Here is a 26990-nt window from a genome sequence, read left to right as displayed (position 1 = left end):
GTGCCGCAGCCTGTTGCTACTTCCCTCATACTTTATGAAATCAAAGTTAAACCGACGGCCTGTTTACATTCTTGGTCTGGCGTTGGCTGCAGCCTAAAAAAGACAAGAACCTGCATAGCTTGCCAAAAAACATTCTCTGCCCTGCTAAAGACCAGACTCGCTGAAGCGTTGTGGCCTAAAGGGTGATTCTGGTGAACCGATGTGAATAATCACACTCGAGTCTGGAGCTGTATTAAATTTCCCTGCTTAGCTTTGATCCGCGAAGCATTCTGGCGAAAGGCCTGGAATTTTGGGCCCTAGTAACCAATTTAAGAGGGGCTTGTGTTCATGGACTTGGGCTAATAGCTTCTTCTAATGGGATTCCTCCTTATAAATTACAATTCCTCATTATAAACCCTTTCGTCTCGCAAATGCATCTGCAGTCGTGGTCATAACCATCACACAGCCAGAGACTCCTCTGTGTCATAGTCTTTAAACAACGGCTCTCGCTAAGGGCAAGACCAACGATGCTGCTACCTGAAGATGACACTGGGGAGTGGGCGGTAAAGGGAAGCAGAGCAAGTAAAGTGCGCACCACCAGCTGCCGTACATTCCCGTGGCAACATGGGAAGCACAGAGAACCCCGGGCGCTGCCTTTGCCTCCAAACCTGGCAGTTCAGGTGGTAGAAGCTTGACCAGCATCTCGGATAAATACCGACTGTGATTAGGCTCCTGGCAAGAATGGCTACTTCCTTGCTTTCCGGGACAGGGTGGGTTCCATCTTAGAGGAAGTAGACTCAGAATTGAGCTGAAGTTGAGGACGACATTGCGATCGGAGCTGAAAGAGGTTATAGAAATGTTGTGAGGTTTGCAGACCAGACTGGGCAGGAAAGAAGCTGACGGGAGAATCAGCTAGAATGGCACCATGATAACCACTGCAAACCCTCGCCAGGCGTGGCGGCTCGTGCCCATCATCCCAGCTACTTGGGAGGATGAGGTGGGACGATCACTTGAGCCCAGGAGTTTGAGAGTAGCCTGGGCAACATAGCAGAGGTCCCTATATCTTAAAGAGAGAGAGAGAAAGAGAAAGGAAAAATAAAATCCTACTGGACCCTTACACAGTATAGCCCTTGCTACTGGCCAGCCACTATTCCAAGACCATGATACATATTTCATTTAGTCCTCACACCAGCCCTGTAAGGTATGTGCTAGTCAAATGCCCCTTTTCATATGGGGAAACTGAGGTCAGAGGCGTTAAGTGGCTTGCCCAAAGTCAGGTAATAAGTAGCAAAGGTGGGATTGAAACTGCACCATTTCCCACTGCACTGTGTGCTCTTAGCTCGCAGGTGACGCTGCCTCTCGGGGAGCTGGGAGGGGACAGGTGCAAAGAGACTGTCAAGGGGGGATGGGGGAACCGAATCCAGACGTCACATGAGACCTTGGCGGGCCAAGAGGAAGGAAGCAGCGGAAGTGTTCCAGTGGCTTAGTCACCTTCGGCTGACTCAGGAAGAGACAGCCTGGATGTGCGGGTTTTTTGAGAACCCAGGCTGACCCAAAGAGTGGGGAAGGAGAGGCATTCCAGCATACCATGGAAGATTTGGAGGGAAAAATCCGGTTTTCTCCCCACTTCTACTCACTCCTCCTGCTTCCCACTGTCATATTTTCTTCCCTTGTTTTGCTGAAATAGCAGCGGTACCAATTTCCTAACCAGAGCCTGACTCTTAACATTTCCATCCAGTTGAGAAGCCAAACAAGAAACATTTATACTCTCAGGAGATGACGTCTCTAACTGGCTTTGAATCTGTCAGAACCGGACCTTAGACAAGCCTGGTGGGAAAGAACCAGGAATCAGGAACTCAACATCCCAATCGGCTGGGAGCGAGTTGGAACAGACCCAGGGAGGGAAGGTGGGAGGAGGGGACGTGGCAAGCAGTGAGGCCAGGCAGGCAGAGCGCGGCCGCAGAGACCAGCAGCCGCACTGGGGGCAGTCCCGGCAGATGGCCAGAATTTGGGGGCCCCAAAGGTGATGCCACGTCAGGTAGGCAGAGCATGGTGAAGGGGCACCCAGCTGACAGCAGAGCTCAATGTCAACTAGATATATCTACCAAAAGCCAACTCTGTCCCCAGAGAGGAGTTCTGGGAAGACAGGAAAGTAAAATCTCAGCCTTGGGGAAACCAAGGAATGGGCAGATTTTCAAGAGAGCAACCCGAGCACGGGAACCAAGGCCGGGCCCGCTTACCGGAGCCTTGACTTAACGTGGGGGGTTGTCGTAACAACAATACAAAAGGGGGGCCCTGCTGGATGAATGGAAACTCAGGTCAAGACAGACCCAGATGCAAAATGAAGATGGATGGGTCCCCCGAGTGGCTGGGCTGTTGTGGTGTGTGACCCCAGCTGCAGCTGGGAAAGGCTTTTAGGGACAACATCCAAGGCAAGTGGTCTCAAGTGGCAGTTCCAACACACACTCGGCACATCACACAGCCCCTGCCCAGGACTTCAGCAGCGGCCGACCCAGACCGCAGAAACGCCTGCTGGCTGCCTGTGCTCTCCAGACGCACGGAGCAGGCCCAGGGTCAAGGCTGTCCGGGACGGGAGAAGCCCAGAGGTTAAGCGCGTGGACTCCCTTGGCTGCAGTTAGGGCGGGATGGGAGGTCATTTCCTGCCAGCTGCTTCTGCCGCGGTCTGAGAATTGGAGACCGTAAACCTGAACTTCAAACAAATAACTTCAAACAAACAAACAAATAAGTTAGATGCTTAAACGTGTGCCTCTTTTTCACCTAACTCCTAGGGACCCTAGGGAAGACACACAGGCAGACTCTACCTGCTTCTCAAAGTGTGGCCGTGGAGCCCCCGGTCACAATCACCTGGACTCAGGTGAATCAGAAGCTCTAGAGGTGAGGCCAGGGAGCAGCATTTGACACCCACGCTGCAGGGGACCCTAACGCGTGCTCAGGGCTGAGAAGCTCAGGCACATCCCGGGCTGCAAGCCTGCTGCGGCCCCCTTCCACCTGCCCGTCAGTCCAGGCAATGGAAATGGAGGGCCAACCGGGAGAGAACCCATGCCCTGGGCGGGTAGGTTGGACTTGATTTTCTCATTAGCTGCTGGACAGGCGCAATCTCAGGGAGCCTGCACCGTTCCCTCTGCAAACTCTGGATCCGAGGACGCAAAGGGAAGCACCTCCCTCTTAGCTCTGCATTAAGTCGAGCTCAAAATACTCCCCCCCCCATCCACCTGTTTAAGGGAGAAGCATGTAAATAAAGGCTATTGTTGTCACTGCCACCCACTTCCCGGTGCACGTCCCCTTTTGGGGCGCTGCCATCACAGGTGTCAGAGACACGTAGAATATGTATGTGTTCATGCTCTGAAGCATGAACGCCAATGTCAACTGCTTAAAGGGAAGTGATTCTGTTATTTCCTCATTCTTTAGGAACTTAATGGGCATGGAGAGGAAGCGTGCGGGGACATGTGTGTGCATGGCCTGTGTTGTTCCTGGTGTCCCAGCCCCTAGCTGCGTGCTTGGCGTGTGGCGGGGGGGGGGGGGGGGGGAGGTGGGGGGGGGACTGGATACATGTGTGTGGATTAAGCTGGGAGGAAGGCTGGGTCACCGGGCTCCGGAGTCCCCTGCTGGCCTGCGGCACTGGCAGGAGGGAGGTTACCAGGGTTAACCTTCTGTCTCGGTCACTTTGCATGAGAAACCTTACTAACCAAGGTCAAAGTGGACTTATTGGAGGCTGCGAGGCGAGCTCAGAGAACCCAAGCGCAGGGCCCGCAGCAGGGTTCACGGTGGGTAGAACCAGCATCTGTAGACCCAGGAACAGGGGTTTCTCACCCCGCTTTTTCCAGGGCTGCTTAGCTCATCTCTGCGTCTCTGTCCACATCTTTTCTCTTTCTCTGTGCAAACGAATGTCCTCATTTCTCTCTACGTGTTTGGATCCCACATGGCTTCCCACCTGCCCCTGCCTCAATGTTAAATCCCTTCATATCTCAAGATTCCAGAGGAAAGCATGCACCTCTTGGTCCAAATTCCAAGAAAGAGGACGAGAGAAGCCCATTTTAGTGCAAGTGGGGGGAACTCAGAGTCCAATCTGGGTCCAGTCGACTGTGGGTTGGGGAAGTTTCCCTCTTCCCTCTGTCCATCTCGCTGGGACTGCAGAGGACTCCCTGAAAAGGGGTCTGGAAGGTTCTGTAAGAAGGGGACCAGCAGTAAGAGAGAGACACCCGCCTGAGAAAGTGAATAGTGTCTCTTCGGCATTCATATGTGGCTTGGACTCTCGATGGGGACGACACCAGTCGTTGGCTGTCGTTGGCATCTCTTCGCTAAGAGGCAGGCAGAGCCCAAACTGCAATCCCACAAATGGTAGGACATGTGTTGTTTGTGACTCGAATGTCATATCGTGTTGCCCTTTCCTGCCTGTCACTCTCCCCTCCCTCTTGGATTGTTCCATTAACCTGGAGTGCTGGGTGTAGTCAGAAGTAGGGTTTATACCAATTTTTTATACCTGAGCATAGCTTTAGGACAAAGGTTTATCTGCCGTCCTTTCCTTGGCTGAGACCCCACTGTGTTTTGTTACAAAGAAACGTGGAGTGATGTTTTCAAACTGCATGTGGCACCCTTCACAGAGTGACCATTCATGGCCAGTGCTGGCTTCTGCTAATTTCAGAACCGTTGGACCCACTCCCTGGCTTGAGTCCACACAAACCGGGGCCCAGGGAGCCGGATGAGAGTGAGGAATGAATGGAGATCGGGACCCGCCGTTCGCTCCCCTGCACGGGCCCTGCCATTGCCATTTGGTTTGTGCTCTGCATCCTCGGTGTTTCAATATTTTATGAATGACACCTTCCAAGGTTTGCTGGCCCGCGCTGGGACCGCCTGCCTCCCTGACATCCTGCTGTCCTCTCGAGAAGAGGCACCGCACACAGGGAAGGTGCAGATGGCATTGGCTTCTCTCCACTCCCTCCAGCGCCTTGCCAAGCTAGACAAAGGCAGGTTTCTGACCTCGTGAAAGCAGAATTATTGGGGTATTTCCTGCGGAACATTTATGGGGCCCAACATTCTATCAATGCCAACAGCAGGCTAACTAACTGGAGCTCCTGGTTTCCAAGGCCTCCTGGGGCTCGCGGGCCTTGAGGATGCGTTCACCCCCACCCCGACCACCTTTCAGCCCTGACTGGACATCTCTACTGAAAGCACGTGACTTCTAGCGACGGCTCTCACGAGGCCTTGGAAACCACAGAGCTTCAGAACTGCGCATTCCCGCGCAATGAAGCCGATGATGCAATGGACGAAACGCAGGGTCTGTGGTGCCCTTGTCTGCCCAGGTGCCCCGAGTCCTGTCCCAGCGCAGGGCTGCACACCGAAAGAAAGGACACTAGCCATGGAAGCACGTGTGGCCCCAGCTTTGGGATACGATCCAGAGTGGGGTCCAGAGCTTGTCTCCAAGACAAGTGTGTCCACCCCAATGGGTGCACAGACGGTCCGCTGGGGCAAGGGAAGAAGTGTTAGAAAGTCGTTCCTTATTCCCTGTCTTCCTACAGATAAAATGAATTATGCTTTACTCTTATTGATACACATAGTGAGAGTAGCACATGTTTAGAATTAATTTTTAAGTTTTGCTCTCTCTTTGCTTTTTTCTGATGGCGAACACAATCCAAAGCCTCTGGAGATCCGTGGCTCAGAGCAGGGGTTCTGGAGTCAGAGTTTGCTGTGAGTCCTGGCTCTGCTGATCTCTGGTTGGGTGACCCCGGGTTAGGCACTCAGCCCCCTGAAATCCTTGTTTCCTCATTTGCAGAGTGGACTTGGCAGGAGACCCTCACGCAGGAGACTGTTGGGAATGACGTGAGATGGTCCAATGCAAGTGCAGCACCTGGGACACCAGAAGCCCTGGCCGAATGTCAGCTGTCATCATCACTGTTCCTGTCAGGTCAATTTCACATCAAACGGCAAAAGCTGAAGCCCTCTGGATGGCTCCCAAGCTCTGCTGGGGTCCACAACATGGCGCTTCTTCATTCATTTCCACTTCCTAATCCAGGGCCCTGAGTCAGCACGGACGATCGGGCGAACAGGTGCCATTCTAGGAGGACTCTCCATGTACAATTTGATCCAAAGAAACCAGACATTGTCTGCTGGCCACACCTGCCTGGTCCCAGGTCAAGGTGGGGTTGGTGTCAGGTTCCAATACGATGCCCTGCAGCGAGAGGGGAACCGTGAACTCAGAATAGCCATCCTGTTTCCACTCTTTGGTTCAGCCTTCGTCTTCCCTGTCCCGGTAGCGTTAGGTTCAGAGAGTTGGAGGGAAGCACAGCGCGTTGGTCTGGGAGTTCCTCTGGACTTGGGCAGATCACGGTTTGTCGCCAGCCTTCCCACTCACTGGCTGTATTACTTGCCTCAGTTTCGCCATTTGTCTGTGCTATTTGGGATAATGCAAGCCGCCACAATGGATGAACTTCAAAATCTCAGTAGTTTGGTATGATAGAAGTTTACTTTTCATTTCTGTTTCCATTCCAATCCAAGTGCTTCTGGTTGGAGGGCAGCTTCTCTCCACATCCTGATTTGGGAAAGCAGCCTCCCTGGTCTTGTGGCCCCACCATCCCCGAGGGGGCCTCAGCACCCAGCCAGGCGATGGGGGAGGAGGAGTGGAGAAGGGTGTAAGCAGAGCTGGGATCTGCAGTCCCCGGCGGCAGCAGCCACTTGTCAGAGGCAACTGAGAACTCGATTACATAAGTGGTGGGGGTGGGGGGCAAATTTGGGTGGAAAGTAAGCTATCTGCCCGCTCTCTGGGCCACGAGTCCTCATCAGTAAACGTGGTAATGACAATACTCCCCGGCTCCCCTGGCTGGTGGGAGGGTGAATGGGAATCCTGCAGTATCATTGGCTGCTATTGCTAAGGTGAGGGTCTAGAGCTTGCTGTCATTTGTCAAAGTTGAAAAGAAGGCTGCACCTGGAAAATGAATCCAGGTACTTCCGGGGAGTTGAGCTCTGGAGCTTCAGAAGGGTCCCCGATGCACAGCCTGTGCCTCCGTCCCAGCCCAGGGTTCAGCTCACCTGGCTTACCTGAGGGGCTGGTAGACAGGTGCTGGCTGGCTTGTGGCGCACATACCACTTTAAAACTCCTCTGTTCCCACCTCCAAAGCTGTCCTCACAGCCTACTGCTCCTGGGATCCTCCTTCTAAAAGCAGCCCTCTCTGGAGGCACACTGGTGAGTTGCCCAAACCAGCGACCTCTGGAGCAGCCTTGTGACCCAAGGACCCCCACGCTCAGCCACGCCCATCTGTGGGGGGGGGGCGGGGGCCCGCTGGCCGCCTGGCTGCACCTCCTGTCGGCCTCCTGTCGGTCTGCTCTGCCTTTGGTTCACAGCTCAAATAAGAAGTCTGCTGCCTACACAGACGCTCATCTGGGTGAGAAATGTCCATGTCCTCTTCCAGTCGGCAGCCTGTCTCTGCAAGGAGCTCCCTGTGCACCCTTCCTAGCTGGAGAGAAGGCATCCATGGGGGACTTGGATCCACAAAGGACACAGCTGGATGAGTCCTCCAGGGCAGGGCTGCCTGGACGTACCCAGAACTACTCTGGAACAGTGACAGGACGCAATGACAATCCATCTCAGAATCTAGGCCCCTTGGAAGAGTTCAGCCGTTGCCTAAACCCTGCCTTGGCCCTGTCTTGACCTTTCCTGACCTCACCTTCCTGCCTCACCTGTCCTCCCAGCCAGATTGGTGGTGCTGGCTCAGATTCCTGTTTGAAACCGGGGCCAGACCAGGCATGTGGGCGCCCTCAGCGAGCTCATAACTTGACATGCCCTTAAATAAAGCCCTTTAAATATTTGCACCATAAAAATTTAGTAGGGCCAAAGGGAAAATGAGAAACATATTTCCTTTATTATTCATTTTCACTGGCTAAAACATTGATGTTCTAAAAAATTTAAAAATAAAAACCAAAATATATGGTAAAACATGCCCCATTGTTTCCTAGAATTCTCCTCCTCTTTCCTGATAATTCTGAAAGGAGGTGGCTCTGAGGAGGCGTATAGAAGAGTTTGAAATTTAAATAAAACAAAACTCATTCTAAATTCATAGCACCGCATTATGCTTATTTGTTTCCGAAATTTCAACTGACCTCAGCCATCAGCTTTTAGCATGCGTGAATGCACATGAATGCAACTCATGCTGGGAAGATGGAAAAAAATCTTCCTAAGTGAGAAATGGGTGGACTCCTTCCTTCCTTTTCTTTTTGCCTCTCCCCCGCTTCTTTCTGTTATTTTGTCTGCTTGTTTTTTTTGTTTGTTTGCTTGTTTCTTCGTCCACTCCAGGTCACGCCCACTTAGGTCAGAGCGAGAGTCATCGATACCCACTTGGTTAGGTAAGGAGGGGCTTGGTGGACCTGAGTTAGCCAGGTTGATGGCCGTGGTGGTTTCGTGTCCTCGGGCAGATGCCCACAAGGAACATCTCCTTCTCTGTTTTAGAGGGACCCTCTCCCCTTCCTCTCTCTGTCCCCACCCTCACCCATGACTCTTTCTCTTCACTCCAGCTCTTAGGCAACTGTGCATGGTCTAGGTACGTCTCCCATGATGAGTTCCTGAACCAAATCCTACTACTTTAACAGCTATAAAGTAGGGGTCTGGGGGAGTGGGGGATGTTGTCCACCTGGATTCAAACAGGCCCAGCCCCTTTCTAGCTTTGTGGCCTTGGCAAAGCATTTAGCCTCTCTGTGCCTGGGCTCAGCCAGCTGTATGAGGGATGTTGACCTTGAAGGAGTGTAGGAAATTTCAATCCAAAACATGACTCCTTGGTATAAAAAGTATTTTTAATTAAAGGCCCTTAGAGATCAATGGGCCCTAGTAGAGGCTTTTGGTCTATCTCCATAAAGACCAAAAAAAGCCATCAGGAAGAACAATTGTCTTTCCTTCCCCTGTCTGTTATCTCTATATATTGTAGGAAAGAAGATCAAGAATGCAACCAATCTAGCCCAACCAATTTTAAAGATAAACCTGTCTCTCAGGTTAATTTAATTTCCAAAAAGAATCATTTACAAGCCAACCTGTTTCCCTGCATCCATTCGTTCTCCCAAGTATCTATTCATCCTCCCTGGTAACCACTTACTGCCACTCAGCAGAACTACCTACAGTCCTCATCTCCCCTCCCCTCTGGAAGGAAGATATATAGGTATTTGGGTCTCACTGGGACACTGGCAATCACCCTGTGATTCTCCCCGTGTTCAGGGTAACAATAAAATATGCATAGCTCTGCTCTTATTAATCTGTTCTCTTGTGAGTTGATTTTTCAGCGAGCCTTTGGAGAGTGGAGGGGAAGTTTTCCTTTCACCCCAATAACATAAAGGAAAAAACTGAGGCGCAGTTAATACAAGCAGAGAGTTTACTTGGGCCAAGTTTGAGGACTGCAACCAAGGAGCACAGGTTTAAGTTGCCCCGAATGTATACTGCGATTAGCAACAGTTACAAGTGGGTTTTAAGGAAAAGAAGAGGCAGTTCCTAAGTTGTTTGCCAAGGATTTACAGTAAAATAACATAAGCTGTTGATCAGCAACGTTACTGAAAACTCGGCCACTTGTCCTCGAGGCCACATTAGAAGAACGAAAACAAGTGTTTTGAGGAGAAGGAAAGAGAAATTGTATTTGCCAGCAAAGGAGGGGGATAGAGACTCCTGTCTGAAATGCCATCACCCTAATAATAATCAGAAACACAGAGCTTTTAAAGGCTGCGTTCCCAGCTTCAGGCAATTGCTGTTCAACTACAGTTGGAGATTCTGATCCTCCCATCTCTGCTGAAGACAATCCCCTGACCTCCACCCAGGACCTCCCTTTCCCAGGTCAGCCTGGGCCATCTCCTTTAGCACAAATAATAAAAGACTGACCCTGCTCCTCCCAACCACTGGTCAGAGGCAGGGATGCAGGTTTTAGTTCTCAAAAAGGAGCGCAGGATGTTTTAAAGAGGCAGAAAATATTTTTGCCATTTTTTCAGGCCATTCTCTCTGTTACATATTCCCCACTTCCGATATTTCCCTTCCGTCTCTATGGGAGGAGGGGTGATTACTCTGTTATAGCAATATACTGTTCTTTGTGTCGCAGACACCAGCACCAAGAAGATATTGGTAAGGCAGCTGGTTAGGAACAAAATGCCTTTAAACAATTGCCCCCAGGCCTGGGTGTGGTGCCTGTCTCTGTGGGCCTGATAAATTTTGCATATTTTACAGAGCTCAGACTGCTCTGAGCTATTTTTCGTTTCTCAGGGGCAATAATTCCACCTGGCAAAGATTTTCCTGAGGATTCCGGTTAGCATCCGCACAGTGCCTGGCACTTTGGAGGCCCATAACACATGGGTACTACTCTTCTTATCCTACCAGGGTCATCCCAAAGACCACCAGGGTGGCTCAATAGTAGAAAGGAGAGCTTTCTTGGCGACATCAGTGTGCGAACCAGGAAGAGACGGTCTCCAGGGTGGATGGAAGGTGCTCTCTCTTCAAAGAGGCAAAGGGCAGATTGGGTTTTTATGCCTCACCGTGTTGGTATGATACAAGAGTCATACATATTCAGCAGGTTTGGGAGAAAAGCTGTACATATTTATGAGGGGGCGTGGCATTATACAAGAGTCATACATATTCAGCAGGTGTGGGAGAAAAGTTTTACATATTTATGAGGGGGCGTGGGCACATGCACAACGGGTAAACATATATGTAACACACAACCCATGTTCACTTTGGGGCAGGGTTTTAGTGTTAAAATGAGGTAGAATTTGACTCTTTACATCAAAAGGGGAACTACAGGACACCAGATAGTTTGTGCACAGCTTCCATCAGCGATCTGAAACTGGACTGAGGTCTGCAGTTGTTTATCAGGGAAGAAGGTTTGCAAGGCCCATTTTCTGTCCAATCAGAGTTTAGTGATCTCCAAATCAGAGTTGAGAGGAGTCTGATAATTTGCCTGATACCTCCTATTGTTAGGAAGTTTAGCAAGAGTATGATTTTTCTTGTAGCCACAGGAATTTAGAAAGTTGCCATGCCAACCAGGCCCCGGGCCCTGAACCTTCAACCTGTAGGTCACTTTTGTTTCCTTTAGAGCCCATCTTATTGATAAAGAGGTGTCTATTTTGTCTCTCAGATCACATTATGCTCCCTGCAGACAGTAATGGTGGCAGAATACAGAGATGTCCCAAAGGAGGAACACGTTCCAGGAGGGCAGATCTGGGCACGTGCGCTTATGGAAAGCTGTAAGGCACTTACAACGAGATGCTTAGGAACCAGAACAAGATGCTGGATACTTGGGAGTGGAAGATGCTAGAAGAGGTCAGGGGGAAAGGCTGGTGGTAGATTTTGTTAACATTCCTCTTGTTTTTTTTCTTGGTTCTGGCTTAGAGACCCCCCACCCCAAATTAAATTGGGTCCTAGTAACCAGTTGTGGCTTCTATATCTGTATAGATGGTGGTAAAGGAAGGGGTCAGAGAACAGAACAGACAAGCATCCCTGCTGCACAGGCCTGATCATTCCAGGGTTGGGAGGAAGAGGCTCCACAGGCCTGACTCCCCAAGATTGCTGCTGCCCCGAGAGAACAGGTGGCTTGAACCAGCGTCCACAGGTGCGGCTCCCTCCCAAGAGGACAGATCAGAAGCAGGAGAAGCAGGTGTGCACCACCTTGCAAACGAGCAAAGAAAGTAACCAACACCTGAGGCAGACCAAACTGCCTCCTGAAACGATCACACGTCAGAAACATCACATTCTACCAAGGACGGAAAACATAAAGACTCTGAAATGCCCACTGTGATCGGGGGATGAGCCCACATAGATTTTCTGTTAGGAAAATCCATGCTGAGACTTCAAGGGAGAGAAAAGAAATACGAACAGAACCACATCGTGTGTGACTCGCAAGGTAGTTGCAAAGCTAATGCCAGGGAAAAGGGTTAGAGGCATCGAAGGGCTTTTCCTAATGCATCCGGGGAAAAGAGACACTGAAGAGAAAACAGGTCCACAAATAAATCAGGCTGGGCATGAAATTAATGACGGGTCTGAAATGGCCAAGATATTGAACTCATTCTTCAAACCCGTCCTCAGCAACAGCAATGAAAAGGAAAATGCAGACAATGAGGAAGGAATAGAAACCTTTTGAAAATAACTCCTGGTGGAAGTGGAAGTGGGACCCCTTGGAACATCTAAGCCCCACATTGAGCAGGCATAGACGTACCCCTCGGGGATAATACGCGTTGAAAATAGCGGCTGAAAAAGGGCTTTGCCATCATTATTGTTATTTTAAATAAATAACATTAGGGGAGGTTCTGAAAGAAGACGCCCAGTATTCTTGGTGGAAATACAAAAAGGAGAAGAGAGGAGGGGGCGTCAAAGGCAATAGTGACCCCTCTTGTCCTGCGTAACGTCAACTGCTGGGGAATTCGGGACTCGCACACCGAGGGGCGTCTACATGCTGAGAAGGCTCATGACCATTACGGCTCTTTTGAATCAAGTTGTGTTTTCAAAAGTGGTTTCACTTCCCTTCTCTCTCCAAAAATGCCAAACAGATGAAAAAAAAAATGCTGCTAATTGGATCTATTTGCGTTTTTAGTGCATCTCCCTCTGAACGTCATGGAACAGTGTTTGGAAGAATGACGCTGTGACCATTTCTGCGCCCTCCCCATGAATCCATGTGGTAAAAGGTGCATCTACCTCCTCGAGCCCCTGCTCGGGTCTTGGGCCTGTTTCGAGCCACGGATCTGCATGGGGTCTTTTCACCACCTTCTTTTGGCCGCCCCTCTTCCCCTCCCCCACCCCACCCCGCGTGGGGCACGTTTGTCACTCTGTCTTATCCTCCCACCCCACACACCGTTTCCGTCCTCTGGTCTCCCCTTTGCATCCTTGCCAAGCACTCTAGGCTGGGTCTTTTCTTTTCTTTTCTCTTCTTTTTTTCTTTTTGAGACAGAGTCTTACTCTGTTGCCTGGGCTGGAGTTCAGTGGCATCATCATAGCTCACTGCAACCTCAGACTCCTAGGCTCAAGGGATCCTCCTGCCTCAGCCTCTGGAGTAGCTGGGACTACAGGCACATGCCACCACGCCTGGCTAAATTTTTCTATTTTCAGTAGAGACGGGGTCTCACGCTAGCTCAAGCTTGTCTCGAACTCCTGACCTCAAGCAATCCTCTTGTCTCGACCTCCCAGAGTGTTAGGCTTACAGGCGTGAGCCACCGCACCTGTATGCTGGGCCTTTTCCCCATCATACCCTCCTCTTAGGGCCAAGCTTTCTATGGAATGAAAAACCGAGTTATGCTAAATAGTGAGTGGGTTAATGTGCCCATGTTAGCAAGGCCCTTAAATGATAAAATCTTCATCCAGAGAAAGAATTCACGGTGGTAATTCAGGGTCTATGGCAAGATGATGGCGATGGTTTAGGGACAGGGAGCCTGTCTGATGGACTCTTAAGTCACATTAAAGACAGTTGCTTGTGAGTTGGGTCGATAGGACTCCGATGACAGTCATTACTTAGGGCTCGAGCCAGGGCAAGGTGTGACTTTCTGGTCAGGGGCCACATGAACATGCATCAGGAACACGAAGATGAAGTCTGCTTTAATATCTCTATTAAGTCCTACTTTATATCCCAATGATCTCATTACCGGTCTTTCAAAGTGACGAAGTGGCAGTAAAATAATCTCATTTGTGTAAATCCCCACCTATTACCACCAAAAATTGTTATGTGAGGTCATACATTTATTTGGCTGTAAATAATGGACTTCATTTTGCTAAAATGTATTTGGGTGTGCATGTAAAATCTATGCACACACGAGGTTATTTACTGATGAAGATTATTACATGTACCAGATGTACTCTTAAAAAGTTGTATATAATTGTAAATGCGTACCATTTTGAGATGCCCTAATGGATACTGCTATTTAAAGAAAGCCTGGGCCGGGCGTGGTGGCTCACGCCTGTAATCCTAGCACTCTGGGAGGCCGAGGTGGGCGGATCGTTTGAGCTCAGGAGTTCGAGACCAGCCTGAGCAAGAGCGAGACCCCACCTCTACTAAAAATAGAAAGAAATTATATGGACAGCTAAAAATATATATAGAAAAAATTAGCCGGGCATGGTGGCGCATGCCTGTAGTCCCAGCTACTCGGGAGGCTGAGACAGGAGGATCGCTTGAGCTCAGGAGTTTGAGGTTGCTGTGAGCTAGGCTGACGCCACGGCACTCACTCTAGCCTGGGCAACAGAGTGAGACTCTGTCTCAAAAAAAAAAAAAAAAAAAAAAAAAAAGAAAGCCTGTAACGATCCTTATTGAAAACTAAAGGGTTCTTTATGAAATGATTAATCATCTCCAAATTTTGAATCTTTAGACTATGTGTTATTTACGGCACAGTTTACTTGATCACACATACTGTGTACCAGAACTGTATACTTTATATGCATGGGTAATATGGAATATTACCCATGCATATGTAATAGCTACATACCCCCAAACCAGCATCTTTTATTCCTGCGCTAATCTCCAGCTACGAACACTCTGGGTCCTACTGAGGGCCAGCGCACTTGGCCCCCTGACCTTTCACAGGACGGATGTACCTCTTGGATCAAGGTACAGCAAACATAGCGGCATCACTCCCCAGGGTAGGTAATTCTAAAGAAATAGCACCTTCTGGAAACGGAGTGTTTTCGTTATAACATTTCCTTCTCTGCAAATGTTTTTTTCTTATTTTGCTTCTGATTTTGTCCGGGACCAGGGAGACCCGAGAAGATCATTTCAGATGAAAATGTTGCTGGTTCAGCTTGGTTGAAAAAAGGGAGGAATATAAAACCTCACAGATTTGACTGCAATTTCCTGCCCAGCTTCCCGAGCAGGGGCTTTTAGATTCTTTTAGTCCAGTTATTTATTATCTGGGCTGATCGTATTTGTAAGTCACTGACTGTTACTTTATTCTGTTGCTGTTTTTATGAGCAAGTCCAAAGCACTCCCAGTCCTAAAAATGTGAAACAATTACATCGGTAATTTCTGGCCTGGCTATAACTGCCATGTAAGAATATGTCTTAGGAATGCTCTTAATGTTGAATTAAGATGTTTAATTTATAGAAAATACTGTGTGACTGTCACAAAGTCAGTAGAGGAAGGGAGGGAAATAGCTAGTTCCAATCTTAGCTATTTCCTTTTATTTCTCTTTTGACTTAATGCTAATATCTTGGCAACACGCTGCCTTTTCTCCGAACACAGAATCTCTGGGCCCTTGAGAGATATTTTCTTCCTATAAAGTTAAATTACTTCCCCTGTATGTTATTTCTTGTTGGTTACCATGAAAGGCCACCCTCAGTGATGGTAGCCATTGCCCAGAATATCTTCCGGCTCTTTCTCATCTACTTGCATATGCCTTCCATGTTGGTCTCACAACTTCTGTTATAAAAGCCTGCTTCCTAGCAGCGTCCCGTGGTCTGAAACCCAGGACCTTGTGTAATATATCCTGACCCAGGATTCAGAAAATATAATCACAATAGTTATAAGCAAAGAAATTCCATGATGTTCCATCAAAAGTGGGAGAGGCAGAGACACACCCAAGCCAGAGTCAGACACAGTGTTGCTGTGTCCGCGGCTATACCAGAGGACGCAGCTCCAACTGACCCTCTTAAACCAACACTGGGAACAAGCCTGGGGTCACATTATCCTCAGAGCAGGAAGGGAAATTTTCCACCTTCTCACTTGCACATCCACGAAGATTCCCCGAGGGCTTCTAATATAATGTTCCAAATAAGAGGGGAGAAAAGCTAATCATATTTTTGTTCATAAATTGTTGAGTTGGTGCATTTATCTGTAGGACAGAGTTAAAATGTTAATGATATTCAAAGTGAATGGTGTGTAATGAATTTATAAATCATCTCATTTATATTTCATAGGCATTGGATTTCGGTCTTTTCTTCCCATCTGTCTCTCCTCGATCCAAAAGATCTATCATATAATGTACTAACAGTGGTGAATCCCAGCATCACCACTGTAGTTTCCCTTTTTAGATATATGTACTGATTGTACTCGAACGCATATTGCCTCCTATATACAGGGGCAATTCTGATGAAGTAGGAGTATTTGGTCATAACAGTGGCACTCATGTTTACACAGCATCTCCTGCTGGTTCAGCTGGGTTCTTGAACCAAAGAGACCATCAGGAGATAGAGTATGACAGAGATTCAGAAAGAAAGCCGAACTAAGAGGCGAGAGTCCCAGGTCGGAATCCTGGCCCTAGTATTAATTAGTTCTGTGGCTCTGAACAGAGTTATCTCTGTTTCCTCATCTGGCACATGAGAGGATGGGGGCATACAGTCTCCGAGACTCCTTACAGCCCTAACATTCTATGTTCCTATGATGTAGAAGTTCTGATAGTAGGTTAAATCGAGAAATCAGGAGTGGCTGAATTGTGGCCATGGGAGGTGGGCGGAAGTAAAGCCCGTCTTCTAGGCCTGCCCATAAATGCCAGGCACGTGACCTTCTGAGCTTCCTTCCTCGTCTGCTGACCGGAGGCAGAGAACCCAGAAGAGCACTCCAGGGTCTTGCAAAAGGCACAAGATAGACAACTCCTGAGTAGGGTGAGTCCCCTACACCACCCTAATTGCCATTTTATTCTTTGTGGACAAGAAATAAAATTCTCTGGTGTTACATCACCGAGGATGGTAAACAGAACTGCGAACATAAAGGAAAATTCTGTCTCCTTTGTCGCTAATGGGAGGCAGGTTTCTTGTATGATCCTTGTGTCTCTTCTCCATTCTGCGTTTCCCCCGAGAGATGAAGTTACCCTCTGCCTCCCAGTCGCATGGGAGACCAGGCAGCCTTTCTGCAGTGCAGGGGACTGATGAGTTTGTGTGGGGTTAGGGCAGGGGTATCCCGAACGACCTGAAAAGATGAACCCTGGGGATTTCTCACAGGCCGGCTCAGCCGGGGCCTTGAGGGACACAGCTTGGTTTGTAATTTCTCTTCCAGATGTTTATTTCACAGATTTCCTCAGACTGATCTTTGCAATGTGCAGCTGCCTGAATTGTGCACACCGTCAGAGCTGGATAGAAACCAGACGACCTGCCCAATCCATCACCTTGGATTTCCACTAACAAAGAGGAAAACCAAACAGTAGCTGCGACCCTCTGTCCTCTCTCCTTTTGTGTCACTGTTATGATTTCATGCCTTTGCAATAAATCACATGCCCACATCTTCCCTCATGCCCAGTCAGCCTGTTTCCACTCAGGGACGCGGAAAGAGGGACGTCTGCAGTAGCTGCAAGCTACTGCCCTATGAACCTGGCATCGCTAGTCACCTGCTCTTAATGCATCACTCCACGGTTGACAATTTCCACTGAATCCCCATTTCCATAGATGATAATGTCCTCATGATGGAGCCTGGACTTGAATGGAAGCTTTAATTTGCATTTGTAGCCAGACTCCACCCTCCCTCTCGGTTCCACTTGGCCGTGAGGTTCTCCAGTGGAGGACCCTGTCTTACTGTTGTGGGCATGACATGTAGGAGATGCCAGACACGTGGTTGTTGGGAAGAGAATTGAAGCCCCCATCATCTCTAATACCTAGAGAATTAGTCCAGGAAGTAGATGTTGTTGGAATGGTGAGCAGAGACCTAAGAAATCTGAGTGCTGGAACTAAGTCCCTCTCCAGTTGTGCCAGACAGAGTGCCCTGTGGTCTCTCGCGGTAGCCAGCGAGAAGAGGGAGTCTGCCTTACGCCTGCCGATGCTTCCTTCCCAGAAGTTCATGAGCCCTTGCCGATCTTATTAAACTCAGCCTTAAGCTCTGCAGTGATGAAGGCGCCCTGTTTATAGGCGGTCTTGCCGCAGGCAGGCATCGCGATCCCGTTTCATTTTCTCCACCTCCTTGGTGAGCTCAAGAAAATGAACACGTATGTCATCGCTGTTTATGTATTATAAATGCTAATGCCACAGTGTGTCGTACGAGATGGAAAACAAATGGATTTACCTGTGATAATGCATTCATTTCATTTAGATGCTAAATACAAAATGAGTAATGTGATAAACAAGGTGCTGAATGATTAAAGTGAACCCCCTTAATTTCTCACGATTGAGACCGAAATTACAGGCAAATATATTAATGCTTTTTATAATGCCCACTTCACTGGAGATAAGCAGACAGCCACTCCTTCCTCCTAGGCTATCATTTGTCCCAATTCAATATAATAAATTCAATTAAAGGCCCCAGTGCCATCCAAAAAACCATTCTTCTACCTAGAGTTTTGGTGCATGGACGATGTTTTCAAGCTATCATGTGGATTCATGGAGTTTTGCAACTAAAAATAATTAGAAGGGTCCTATGATCTGATAGCTAGTACAGATGAGGAAACAGAAGGCAAAGCAGTTAAATGGCTTTCCCAGGACTCACAGGTGGCACAGGTCACTGGTGGCAGAGCAGTGTTAGGGTACAGTGTAGGGAAAATGTATAGAGAACTGATTTCTTCCTCTGGTGCATAGATCATGAAAGATTCTGACAATCATAAAAGAAAATGTTTTTTTCTGGGTTCATCAACCTTTAGCCAATAGTGTGTCTTTAACCTGGTACCCCACAGCCGTGCTTTCTTATTTGCCCCTCCCAGGCCAATTTCTCCTTACAAAATTACCAGATCTGATACCTCTTTGACACGCTCAAAGCATCAAGGGCTGAGCTCTGGGGATGCAGACTTTGTGGAAAGGGATCCTCGGGGGAAGGACGTCAGCAGGTGACACGTACCTGTAGCTGTGCTTCCCAGCTTCTTTATATCACGTGCCACCTAGACTGCTTCGTGTGACACTCTGGGGTAATCTGACAAGGCTCTGATTCTGGGAGCTCCAGCTGCACCTGGGCTCACCCACCCATCCCAAGAGCTCAGCACACCTGTCCCTGTTCCCGAAACAACATTTGGGTAGTGTGGGCCTACGGGGAGCACAGCCAATAGTCGGTGCCGGTTCGGAGGGGTCACCCTGGGACACAGCTCACTGAGGCACGTACGGTACAAATTTATTTCCTGTTCCCGGTGTGTCCACATTTAGCGATCAGAAATTGAATTAAGGCTTGAGCATAATCTTTGCTTAACCAGAGCTGAGCAGTTAAACTCGCTGTGAGGTCACGTACAGAATACCGTTTCTGAGGCTGACTTGGTTTAAATGTTTCATTATTCCCAGTGACCTTGGGTGTGCAGGAATGACTGCCAGGTGAGAGCACAAAAAATTAACCCTGTGGGCAAAGAACTGGACAAGGAGCTGCTATAAAAAAGCTTATTTCGTTCCCCTCCTGATTGGTCAGATATATCTGCAAACATTTTCTCAGCTGAGTCCAGCCAGAAGAGACCAAAGGTGTTGCGGATTCCATCTGATACGTCCCGAAAGAGCTACAATATGGAAAACATCCAGCAGGATGCACGGTCCCTCATAGGCACTCTATAAATGCAAATGTCCTGCCTTTCCTTCTGTCCGAGTCTTCATAGAGTTTTTTGGGGGAAAAAAGTATCCTTTCTCTTAGGATCCCCAATGCTATCAGGAAGCATATAGCAGAAAATAGGTCAAGTCAGTCCTATAGGAAAAATAGCAAGTAAAATATTTTAGAGCTTATTGAGGCCTTGCTACATGCAAATGTAGTCAAGCACTGCATAACCATGGTCCAGTCAAGGACAGATGGCACATACTACGGTGGTCCCTTCAGATTACTATGGGGCTGAGAAGTTCCTATGGCCTAGTGACATCACAGCCATCATAACCTCCTAGTGCAATTAATTTTTTAAATCAATTTCATGTAGCCTAAGTGCACTGTATTTATGAAGTCTCCAACAGTGTATAGTAATGTCGTGGAACTTCACATTGACTCACCACTCACTGACTCGCCCAGTCCTGCAAGCTCCATTCATGATAAGCGTGTTATACAGGTGCACCATTTTTTATCTTTTATACTGTATTTTTACTATGCTTTTTCTATGTTTAGATACACAGATACTTACCGTTGTGTTCCAGTTGCCTACAGTGCGGTGACATGCTGTGCATGTGTGTAGCCTGGGAGCAGTAGGCTGTGCCATGTGGCCTCGGGGTGTAGCAGGCTATGTTATCTAGGTAGTGCACTGTACGATGTTCAATTGCCTAAGGACGCATTTCTCAGAACATATCCCTGTCATTAAGTGACACATGACTGTATTGTGAATCAGCACATTCAATATCCATTTCAACCTCTCTCTGTACTATAGAGGCTGGAAGGAAAACTCTGTATTCGCCAGACTTCCTTCCAGGCAAAGTCCATGTGTGACCAGGGTTCTCATAAGCAAACGCACTGGGTAAATCTGGGCAGTGGCCGTGAGCAATGCACATTGGTGGCCTCAGATGAGGAGAGCGCTACAGGGCATCTGCTGGAGCATCAGACCTTTCTAGGCTGACGGGACAGGGTTTCTGGTGTGCAGTGTGGAGTGTCAATCTTGCTAAGTGGTAGAAGCTGAGGGTAGTTGTGTTTCTACTAAGTCATTCCCAGGCCATGGTGGATATTTTCCCCAGCCACACCTGGTTCTCTGGTATTCCCAGAAATCCTCAAAGCTAACAAGCGACTTTAATTGCTCCTTTTGCTAATGTTAGCTAAAGTTTACTCCATTGTCTTCAACCAGAAACTCTAGCACAGAACTTGACTCACAATCGATTCTCTAATAGATTTTAAAATGATTTAATATTTGTTTATCCTTAAAGTTCATTTGTTTTGGAATATCTGCCTACACACGGACTTTTGTGTGCAGGGTTGGGGGGGGTGGTTATGTTTGCCTTGGTTTGCGTTGTCCTTTTTGGAACAAACAACTAATTCATCACAAATAGGAATTAGACTTCTTTGGACACCAACTTACTTTTAAATTTAAGAGTCCAAGGATATCTTCACTTTTGATAATTTCCCATTACTGAAAACTCCATACAGGGGCCCATGGAAAAGCCCCTGTTTTTCTGACCTCTTCTTGAACTCTCCTGGGTGGGGTTAGGGTTCCAGACGTTACCTCCTTTTCCAATGTGTCTAAACACAGTCAGACTATCATTTTTTACCTTGTAAAAAAGGGGTGTTCTGCTACGCTGAGTATACTTAACAAGGTCTGCAGGTCAACTGTTAATCTGTAAGATATACACAGGATGTTTAAGACATTTCTGTGTATTATAAACCATATAGCCAACAGACCATGTGTATTCACTCATGCATATGTTCACTGTGCACGCAATTCTGTGTGTTTATAGGCATGCAGCTAAGGATAAAGTGGCTGAAGCTTGCATGGAAGAGATGGACACTTTGCTAAGATCATGGTATCTTCGCTAATAATAGGAGTAGTAAATTCTCTGACCACCCACAAATGCTTTAGTTAGAACAAATGTGTACAGTACATTTAAGTGACGGATACATTTTAAATGTTGGAGATTGGCACTGTGAAATAGTGGAAGGAATGTTAGACTTAAATTTAAAATATACAAATTCCGATCCTGGCTCTACCACTTGTTACAGCATCGTCAAACTTTTCTGAGTCTCAGGGGGTTTTTAAATTTATAAAATGAAGCAAATATGCCTATCTTCCAAATCTGAGTGGATTAAATAGGAAATAAACGTGGCCAGTCTTTGTAAATATTAAATTGCTTTATTCAGGCATTCCTCAAATATATACTGAGTGCCTCGGCATTAAATACTGGAGACACAGCCAGGAATAGTTCAGAAATCATCCTGTTCTGATGAACTATACTTTCTGGCGGGAAGCAGATATTCAACAATTAATTTTGTAATATATTGGTTCTGAAGTTTTGACCAAGGGGACCTAGCCCAGCCCAGTCTGGGCAGTCAGGGCTTTCCTGGGCTGGTGCACGCTGAGCTGAGTGGGAATTACAGGAGGAAGTGGGAGGAGGGAGAACATTCCAGGCACAGGAAGCAGCATGTCCAAGGGCTCAGTGCCTTGGTGCCATGGTACTGCCAACGATAACCCATTTATCTCCAATGCAATGGGAAGCCACTGAGTGTTATTTTTTCTTTTTAATAGACTTTATTCTATAGAGGAGTTTTAGGTTCACAGCAAAACGAGCAGGAAGCCTAGGGAGCTCCCATTACCCCTGCACCCCCTCAAACACGGCCTCCCCGACTGCCGACCTCCCACCCCAGCAGGGTCTGTGCATTACAATCAATGCACCGACGCTGACACATCATCATCACCCAAGGTCCCTTGCTCTTAGTGTGTACCTTCTGTGGGTTCTGACAAATGTACAAGGACAGGCATCTATAATCACAGTGTCGTACACAGTCATCTCATTGCTTCAACGGTGATTTTAACAAGGGGAGAGATGTGTTTAAAAGTTGCATTTTAGCAAGATCTCTCCGACGGCGGTGCGGAGAGTGGACTGAAGGTGGCCAAGAGCGAGTGCAGGAAGTGGACCTAAAGTAGAGGAACGGTAGAAATTTGTGTTGAAATCCTTGGAGGTCAATGCAGAGACAAAATCAAGACTAATGAGGGAAAGAAGACAGGAGCAGCGCCCAGCAGGGGACGGCAGGAAGTGGCCACAGCTGAAGGCAAATGCGCAAGTCTGGAACTTCTTTTCCAGAGTAGCCTTTGTCCCCACGCACCGAAATGTCCACGACTGCACCTGTCATGGCTTGTCGCGTTTAATGACGTCATTTTCTTAGAAGCAGGACCTCATGTGTTTACCTTCTTAGACGGGTGAAATGCCTGGGAAGCTCCTCATCCCTCCTGAGGCTTCACTTTTCCCCCCAGGTCAGGAAAACTGGCCTCAAGAGGGTTTTTATTCTTTGCAATTCAGCCTCCGCGGAAAGCAAGGAGGGATGGCCAAGTCCGGCACAAAGGAAAGTGGTTGTATTTAGCCAAGGACGGAGAAAGAGAGAATACAGTCCCCAAATCGGAAACATTTTCATCTCGAATTTCAGATTTTGTGAAAAAAAAAAAAAAAAAAAAAAAAACCCTCAAAGTTGGGCAGATCGGGTATACAAACAAATGCAAAGCCCTAGAATCAATCAAAAGAATTAACAAAATTATAGACACGCCTGCCTAAAGTTTCTATTCGTCTCAGAAAAAATATATTATGCTATCAAGTGCGCAAAACTTGGCTTTTGGAGGGTGTCATTTGTTTGATAAGTATTTATTAAGTGCCTACAAACATAAACTAGACAAACCGTTTCAATTTTCTCTTTATTAGCTTTCCTACACTTGAACAAATGCCCAAAGGGCCTTCCTTCTTCTTTCCTCCCTCTCTCCCTCCTTCCCTTCCCTTCCCTCCTTCCTTCCTTCCTTTCCTTTCTTCTTCCTGTTCTCCTTCCTCCCTCTCTTTCCATCTTTCTTTTTTTCCTCATGTTTATTCACGCATATAGTGTTTTAATTTGTTTTCTCCTATGTGAAAAATATTCAACTTCTATTCTCTTACCCAAAGTATTCCCAAAATTACCTACAAGAGATTATGTAGAGGAGTCAAGAGGTGAAGTATAGAAATCTCAAGGGAATTCTTCATATGAATGTCTTAGTTTCCCCGACTTTACTTCTTCATCCTCAATGGCCCCATTGCACCACTAAAAGATCTTTCACCCTCCCTTTTCTCCTTCAGTTGGAGAGATTTGGGAGGCGAGGACATTTTTAAATAGAGGAGATGCATCAGAAAATATTTGAAAACACTTGCTTTAATAGTAAAATGTATAGGACGCTGGCTACAGATAGATTGGAGGCCGAAAGGCTTAGGTTCCAAGTCCTGCCTCCTCCGGTTGTGAACTGCATGAGCTAAGGTACATTGTTTAACTTCTCTGTGCCTCTGTTTATTTACCAGTAAAAACAAGATGCTTAAAGAGGTATTTCTGCCTCATCTGGTTACTAGGACAGTTCCTAGTAACCAGAACATTCCATCGCCACCTCTGGAAGAGAAGTGGGGCTCACCACTTTAGTGACCTGACCAAGATAGCGGAGGACAGAATCAGAGCAAAGTGCTGTGACTTCTCTGTCCAAATCCAGCGCTGTCCTCCCACCGCCCCCAGCTTCTGCATGAGTGGAATCCTCTCTAAGACAGAGGTTTGGATTCAGAACTCTGAGTATTTCCATAGATCACTTAGATACAGACAACACTTTTGTTTTTCTCCTTTGAGCCACTTTTTTTTTTTTTTTAAATCATGCTTTACTTTTTTGCATCCAAAATTGAAATGTGTTTTCTGCCTATGTTCCACTCAGTTAGAAATATCACATAGAACATCCCCCTGTTCAGAAGGCATTTATTCAATTCAGATAGTCGGAGAAATGTGTGGTTAAAATCTTTGAATGGCTGTGTAAACAGTGTCTACTCATTAGACAAGCCGACACATCCATTTGTAGTCCTTCTTATTAATAACTCATTCATGAATCACTGGTTCCAGCAATCTAGAAGAATTATTTCTAGTTTGCATCTTAGGAAAAATGTGGATGGGAAAGAAGCAGCTATGCTAATATGCCAATAACTATAAACATAATGAGACGCTAGACCACCTGGATGCAATCACCCGAGATACAGGTACCAGGGGAAGCACAACAAGACGCTCCTCTAGCTTTCAAAGAAACAATTCATACAATCAATTTAACCTCACATTTATCTTGTCTTGACAATTATTGAGTCATTAATCTTCTTAGTGTCAAGGCATTGTCATCATCGAACCCAACTAAATGAGTATCCATGGCAATAAATAGAGTAGAGAGCACACGGGTGAGAAAAACCCTGGCAGCAGGGAGTGCTGAAAATGAATTACCAGGAAATGCAGAGTAGAACCAGTGGGCAGAGGAGAAGGACCAGGAAGCTGTGGTGCCAGGATCTCGTGACTGCCCACACCTCATCAGCCTTGGTTCTTGCTCCCTTTTCAGAGCTACAGCACGGTAAGGAAAGCCTGGGCTAGATTAACCAGAGGCAAGCCAAGCAACATTTACAGCAAATCAGGGACACTATTAAAAAAAAAGATTCAATATTTTTGGAATAAAATTTGATGCAGCATATTAAAAAAAAAACCATCCAAGTCATCAAATAGACAGAATTTTGCTCAATGCATTCCACTGTATTTTGATTACAGTTGGAGGGATAGGGTGTTTTGCTGCCTTATTTTCTGTGGGTAGAACCTATAGAAGCTTAATTTGGTTCCAAGGAGAATGAAAAGAGTGCAAGATGAACAGAGTGACAGACCAAATGATAGCCAAGGTGCTGGTGAATACTTGGGAGATTACTATTGCTCTAAAAGGATATTTATTAAGACACTGAACATGCTCTACATTAATATGGTGTTACGTCTAACAGGAAACTCCCCATAAGATGACATTCTGAGTTATATTATGAATTGCATGCTCTAAAGCAGTGGTCCCCAACCTTTTTGGCACCAGGGACTGCTTTCATGGAAGATAGTTTTTCCACGGACAGGGGCAGGGGGTGGGGGTGGGGATGGTTTTGAACGAATTCTCATAAGAAGCGTGCGACCTAGATCCCTTGCATGTGGAGTTTACAGTAGGGTTCGAGATCCTGTGAGAATCTAATGCCACTGCTGATTTGACAGGAGGCGGAGCTCAAGCAGTCCTGTGAGCCATGGGGAGCGGCTGTAAATATAGATGAAGCTTCCTTCACTTGCCGCTGCTCACCTCCTGCTGTGTGGCCTGGTTCCTAACAGGCTGGGGACCGGTACTTGTCTGTGGCCTGGGGGTTGGCAACCGCAGCTCTAAAGGCTTGACATCAAGGCAAGCTCGTCCCATCCTGCCCGTGCAGGATCCAGGAAGCAGCTCTCTTGCCCACACGTGTGTGGCAAGCCAGCTGTCCCTCCTCACTAACCTGCCTCCACCTGAGGGGCTGAGTGTATTTCAGGGCACATGGGCTAAAGCAGTAGGTGACTCCCAACTTCTCTGATCGTGCAACCCTATTAGAAAAAAAAATTTTTGAGCATGTGTTCCCTATTATTATATATATAAATAAATATATTACTTCACACAGATTTGTTCAAAAATAGAACATTTAACAGAATGAGATAAAGATGAAATGAATCGTGTTCACGTTCCTGCCTCCTGGGTTATGCTCCCTGGCTGCAGGCAGACACTGTGGCCAATGTCCTGAAGGGTTTCCCCAACTTATTCCAGGTTCCAGGTCTCAGCTGGTAGTGGGGCTAGTGGGAACTCAGGTTTCGGGGAGGAGGAGTTCACTCTGGCCAGGCTGGTCTAAATAAATGCTCCCTCTGTGGACACTGGCAGAATTCTGCCCTGTGCTATGTTCCCTGTGCCTGGATGACCCTGAGTTTCAATGCAAAGCCCCACAATCACTTCACTCTCCCTCCTCTGGGCACCTGGGCACATAGATCTCTGTCCATTCAGCACACTGGTGTGGCGCTGCTGGGGATGGGATGGCGTAGGCAATGCAAGACTGTCTTTTCTGCCCTCGTCAGGGCCTCTTTCCTTGATATAATGTTAAAACCAGGTGGTATGATCTCTCCCCCGATTTTTGGTTCTTCCGAAGGTGCTTGCTGGCTTGCATAGTTGTTGAAGTTGGTGTTTGTGCAGAGCAATGATCACTGGGGAATTCTATTTGGCCATCTTCCTTTGCCCCCAAATCCTTGTCTTTTTGTAAATGAAAAAATTTCTAATTCATCACTAAATTTTATAATTCTAATAGTAAAACCCTTATGAGATAACTTACAAGCCTCTAAGAGGTAAAAATTATTTTTAGTGGTCATTCCCCCATCTTATTACAAAATATTATAATGATTCTCTGTGCTGAGGTAACATCTGTGGGATATCGACAAAGACTCTTCTTGAACAAACTCTAATCAGGACCCTCTGAGCCCTCTTCTGCCCTAGTCCTCAGCCTTGGCTCATAGAGACTTGAACGGACACAGACATAGTGCCCAGCATCTCAAGGCTGCAGCTCTAGGATCGCCCTAACCCCATTAAAGTGCCTGCCTGAGAGAACTGGAGGCTGCTCAAAGAATTTCTGTTTGTTTCAGCCCAACATGAAGATAGGTTCCACCTGTCTCCCAGCCTCTAGGACAACGGCAGGGCCCTAAGTGTGATAAGGAACAGTGTGAGGGAAA

Source organism: Eulemur rufifrons, chromosome 11 (assembly GCF_041146395.1).
Source record: "Eulemur rufifrons isolate Redbay chromosome 11, OSU_ERuf_1, whole genome shotgun sequence".
NCBI lineage: Eukaryota > Metazoa > Chordata > Mammalia > Primates > Lemuridae > Eulemur > Eulemur rufifrons.
The sequence above is the reverse complement of the archived record's forward strand: the minus strand, read 5'-3'. Positions refer to the sequence as shown.